Genomic DNA, 6,000 nt, shown 5'->3' on the forward strand with positions numbered 1-6,000 from the left:
TAAAAGCCTTGTCTCCTGGCAACCAACCACTTTCCTGCGGTACTCTACCCTGATGTCCCTGGCCTTAGAGGTTATGTGGGGGAGTGATGCCGCAGGCTGGGTTGCCATGGCTCTGGCAACTCAAGGACCAGCATCATCTGAACTTGCAGGGGAGGTTTCCTGTGCCCCATCAATTCCTCTGCAGATACTTAGTTTAAATAGCATTAGGTAGCTTTAGTAAACTGGGGGTTTGGGAAAGTCCAGCTGTTGGTGAAAGACTTAATACTACATCAGTAAACAGGTTGTCAAGGCCCCAGTGATCTAGATCTGCTTTAATGTTCTGGAAGAAGGGAAGCTATGTCTAGCCTGGGTGTAGATGGACTGGTCTAGGAACAGGGTGGATTTGATTTAAACCACTAGTCAGGAAGACTTGATTTAATCATGGTTTTCTACGTAAGTGCATTCTTGTTGGTGGTTATAACCTTCAGACATATTCTTCTACAATCTGAGTTGTGGTTTCATTTTTAGAAGGTAAAAATGTTTACATTTTTAAACAGTAATTTATTTTGAAAACTTTTCAGATTAGTTTTTTACAGCTATACTGGGTCAGAAAACGAACGATTGTTTGGTTATTTCCTTTCCCAAAAGTAATTGAAGCAGATAGTTCACCTCCCAATGACTTCATAAATATCTCCAATTCAACAGGTTAATTATTAATATTTGGAGGATTTTCTTGCCATGCTGTATTAGGAGGAGAACATCACCAGACATTTAAATTGTTTTATTTAACTAAAACAACATTAAGTATTCTGGATTTTTTCTTCAACAGCAGATATATAATTTAACAAAACAAGCATAAGTCCCTCGCTTCTTACATTTATATCCAGACTTCTTCTCCTTGTCCAGATCTATTCTGCCCCCAACAATCTTCTATTCATTGAACTTTTTGAAACTTTGCACCTTTTAGAGATAGGTAAAGGACTGACTCTTTGTACACAAATTTGCAGAGGGACAAATAGAGTTGAGGTCTGTTATTTCTCACCTCTCTATTTAAAAACATTTTTGCTGTTAAAAAGCATGTTACCTCTGGAGACACAAATCCAGTTTGAGAACTGCAAAACTAAGCATCTCTGATGGTATCTTCTAGACTGAGCACTGAGTCCCATTGGGTTGATAAATGATTTAGGTTAATCTTTCTATACAGAAGCTCCTGGAACCCCATAAAATTGGGTCCCTAATCCATGAACTATTGGAACTCATTTACAAAACTCTTCTTAAACATTACATGAATATATTGTCTCATACTCTAGAATTAGAATTTATAATCCCTCTTCCATGATGAATCATAGAATATCAGGGTTGGAAGGGACCTCAGGAGGTCATCTAGTCCAACCCCCTGCTCAAAGCAGAACCAATCCCCAATTAAATCATCCCAGCCAGGGCTTTGTCAAGCCTGACCTTAAAAACTTCTAAGGAAGGAGATTCTACCACCTCCCTAGGTAACGCATTCCAGTGTTTCACTACCCTCCTAGAGAAAAAGGTTTTCCTAATATCCAATCTAAACCTCCCCCACTGCAACTTGAGATATGAGCTCTAATGTATCTTAGTTAATACTATCTTGAGATAGTTTCCGCCCCCTCCCCCCCAAAAAAAAGCTTTTTATCAAAAAAAGCTGATTTAAATCAAAAGGTTTTTTTAATCATTGATTTTTATCCACCCTGTCTAGGAAACATTAAGTGGCCTGATTACATAGCTTCACCCTAATTCTCTAGAATCATGCAGCTGGCTTAACAAGCAGCCAGATAAGGCATTGGGCATGGCCTTGTTTTGCATCAAGGCTCTAAGCCCTGGTCTACACTAGGAGTTGAGGTTGAATTTAGCAGCGTTAGATCGATTTAACCCTGCACCCGTCCACATGACACAGCCATTTTTTTCAACTTAAAGGGCTCTTAGAATCGATTTCTTTACTCCACCCCCGAAAAGGGGATTAGCACTGAAATCGGCCTTGCTGGGTCGACTTTTGGGTAATGTGGATGCAATTCGATGGTATTGGCCTCCAGGAGCTAACCCAGAGTGCTCCATTGTGACCACTCTGGACAGCACTCTCAACTCAGATGCGCTGTCCAGGTAGACAGGAAAAGGCCCGTGAACTTTTGAATCTCATTTCCTGTTTGGCCAGCATGGCAAGCTGCAGGTGAGTGCAGAGTTCATCAGCAGAGGTGACCATGATGGAGTCCCAGAATCGCAAAAGAGGTCCAGCATGGACCCAATGGGAGGTATGGGATCTGATCGCTGTATGGGGAGAGGAATCCGTGCTATCAGAACTATGTTCCAGTTTTCGAAATGCCAAAACATTTGTCAATCTCCCAGGGCATGAAGGACAGAGGCCATAACAGGGACCCAAAGCAGTGCTGTGTGAAACTTAAGGAGCTGAGGGAAGCCTACCAGAGAGGCAAACGGCCACTCCAGGTCAAAGCCCCAAACATGCCGCTTCTATGATGAACTGCATGCCATTTTAGGGGGTTCAGCCACCACTACCCCAGCTGTGTGCTTTGACTCTGTCAATGGAGGGGGAGGCAACACGGAAGCAGGTTTTGGGGACGAGGAAGATGATAGCTCACAGCAAGCAAGCAGAGAAACCAGTTTTCCAGACAGCCAGGAACTGTTTCTCATCCTGGACCTGGAGCCAGTACCCCTCGAACCTACCCAAAGCTGCCTCCCAGACCTGCCAGGCAGAAAAGGGACCTCTGGTGAGTGTACCTTTTTAAATAGTATACATGGTTTAAAAGCAAGCATGTTTAATGATTAATTTGCCCTGGCATTCGTGGCCAGTACAGCTACTGGAAAAGTCTGTTAACATGTCTGGGGATGGAGCGGACATCATCCAGGAGAGCTTCATGGAGTACTCCCAAAGCCTTTGCAAAAGGTTTCTGGGGAGGGCAGCCTTATTCCGTCCACGATGGTAGGACACTTTACCACGCCAGGCCAGTTGCACGTAGTCAGGAATCATTACACTGCAATGCTTTGTTCTGCATGTTTGCTGGCATTCAAACATCCATTCTTTATCTCTCTATCCTCAGGAGAGTGATATCATTCATGGTCACCTGGTTGAAATAGGGGTGCTTTGCTTAAGGGGACATTCAGAGGTGCCTGTTCCTTCTGGGCTGTTTGCCTGTGGCTGAACAGAAATGTTCACCGCTGTTAGCCACGCAGTGGTGGGAGGGGTTAGCCATGCGGTGTGGGGAGGCAAAATGTGACCTTGGAACGAAAGCACATGTGCTATGTATGTAATGTTAACAGCCAGGTTTACTGTGAAAGTGTACCCATTGTTCTATAAAATGTCTTTTTAAATACCACTGTCCCTTTTTTTCTCCACCAGCTGCATGTGTTTCAAGGATCACAGGATCTTCTCCTTCCCAGAGGCTAGCAAAGATTAGAAGGCAAAAAAAAACGCACTCGCGATGAAATATTCTCTGACCTCATGCTGTCCTCCCATACTGAGCACAGAGGAATGCATGGAGGCAGACGTCAGAGTGCAGAAAAGCACAAAATGAACAAGAGGAGAGGTGGTGGGCTGAAGATGATAGGCAGCGGCAGTGTGATGAGAGGAGGCAGGATTCAATGCTGAGGCTGCTGGAGGATCAAACTAATATGCTCCAGCGTATGGTTGAGCTGCAGGAAAGGCAGCTAGAGCACAGACCGCTTGTACAGCCCCTGTGTAACCAACCACCCTCCTCCCCAAGTTCCATAGCCTCCTCACCCAGATGCCCAAGAATGCAGTGGGGGGGGCCGCCGACCACCCAGCCACTCCACCCCAGAGGATTGCCCAAGCAAGAGAAGGCTGGCATTCAATAAGTTTTAAAGTGCTGTGTGGCCTTGTCCTTCTCTCCTCCACCACCCCACCCGGTGCTTCCCTCCTTCACCACCCCTCCCTGGCTACCTTGGCAATTATCCCCCTATTTGTGTGATGAATTAATAAAGGATGCATGAATGTGAAGCAACAATGACTTTATTGCCTCTGCAAGCGGTGATCGAAGGGGGGAGGGGAGGGTGGCTAGCTTACAGGGAAGTAGAGTGAACCAAGGGGCGGGGGGGGTTAATCAAGGAGAAACAAACTGAACTTTCACACTGTAGCCTGGCCAGTCATGAAACTGGTTTTCAAAGCTTCTCTGATGTGCACTGTGCCCTTTAACTACCCTCGTGTCTGGCTGCGCGTAACTAGTGGCCAGGCGATTTGCCTCAACCTCCCACCCTGCCATAAACATCTCCCCCTTACTCTCACAGATCATAGAATATCAGGGTTGGAAGGGACCTCAGGAGGTCATCTAGTCCAACCCCCTGCTCAAAAGCAGGACCCATCCCCAATTAAATCATCCCAGCCAGGGCTTTGTCAAGCCTGACCTTAAAAACTTCTAAGGAAGGAGATTCCACCACCTCCCTAGGTGTGGATATTGTGGAGCGCACAGCAAGCAGTAATAACAATGGGAATATTGGTTTTGCTGAGGTCTGAGTCAGGAAACTGCGCCAGCGTGCTTTTAAACATCCAAATGCACATTCTACCACCATTCTGCACTTGCTCAGCCTGTAGTTGAACAGCTCCTGACTACTGTCCAGGCTGCCTGTGTACGGCTTCATGAGCCATGGCATTAAGGGGTAGGCTGGGTCCCTAAGGATAACTATAGGCATTTCAACATCCCCAATGGTTATTTTCTGGTCTGGGAAGAAAGTCCCTTGCTGCAGCTTTTGAAACAGATCAGAGTTCCTCAAGCCCTGAGCGTCATGTACCTTTCCCGGCCATCCCATGTTGATGTTGGTGAAACGTCCCTGGTGATCCATCAGTGCCTGCAGCACCATTGAAAAGTACCCCTTGCGGTTTACATACTCGCCAGCTTGGTGCTCCGGTGCCAAGATAGGGATATGGGTTCCATCTATGGCCCCACCACAGTTAGGGAATCCCATTGCAGCAAAGCCATCCACTATGACCTGCACATTTCCCAGGGTCACTACCCTTGATATCAGCAGATCTTTGATTGCATGGGCTACTTGCATCACAGCAGCCCCACAGTTGATTTGCCCACTCCAAATTGATTCCTGACTGACCGGTAGCTGTTTGGCATTGCAAGCTTCCACAGGGCTTTGCCACTCACTTCTCAACTTTGAGGGCTGCTCTCATCTTGGTATTCTGGTGCTTCAGGGCAGGGGAAAGCAAGTCACAAAGTTCCATGAAAGTGCCCTTACACATGTGAAAGTTTTGCAGACACTGGGAATCATCCCAGACCTACAACACTATGCAGTCCCACCAGTCTGTGCTTGTTTCTCAGGCACAGAATCAGCGTTCCACCGCATGAACCTGCCCCATTAGCACCAATGGGCAGCGGAGACTGCGGGAACTGTGGGATAGCTACCCACAGTGCAATGCTCCGGAAGTCAACGCTAACCTCGGTCCTGTGGAAGCACTCAACCAAGTTAATGCACTTAGAGCATTTTGTGTGGGGACACACAATTGACTATATAAAAACGATTTCTAAAAAAAACGACTTCTATAAATTCAACCTAATTTCATAGTGTAGACATACCCTAAGTAGTTGCATGGATTAAGGTTGCACAGACAAATGCCCTCTTTAAAGAGGCTGCTGTCCACCAGTCACCATACACACAGAGCCAGTGGGGAGGGAGGTCACTCATCCAATACAAAGTGCTTCACATACAATGTAGAGCGTAAGCTACTCAAGGCTTGAGGACTTCTGGTTCTGTGCAGTTCATAACCCAGTTCTTTAGTGGGTAGCTCAGTGTCAGTCACTTCACTAGGTTGTGAATTTTCCCCAAACTGAAATGTTCAGCTTGATGGGTGCCAAACAACTTGACACACACATGCCCATCTCCCCTTCCTCATCTTAATCTCCACTGCATCAAAACCATTTTACCATCCCCAGTGTCCGTGGAAGAGGGAGGGTAAGAGGCTGTCCCCTAGTCCCAAGACTCTTCCAAAGTCAGCTCCTAAAAGGGGCTAGGAAAGAGCAG

This window comes from Caretta caretta, chromosome 21, assembly GCF_965140235.1.
Source record: "Caretta caretta isolate rCarCar2 chromosome 21, rCarCar1.hap1, whole genome shotgun sequence".
NCBI classification, from domain to species: domain Eukaryota; kingdom Metazoa; phylum Chordata; order Testudines; family Cheloniidae; genus Caretta; species Caretta caretta.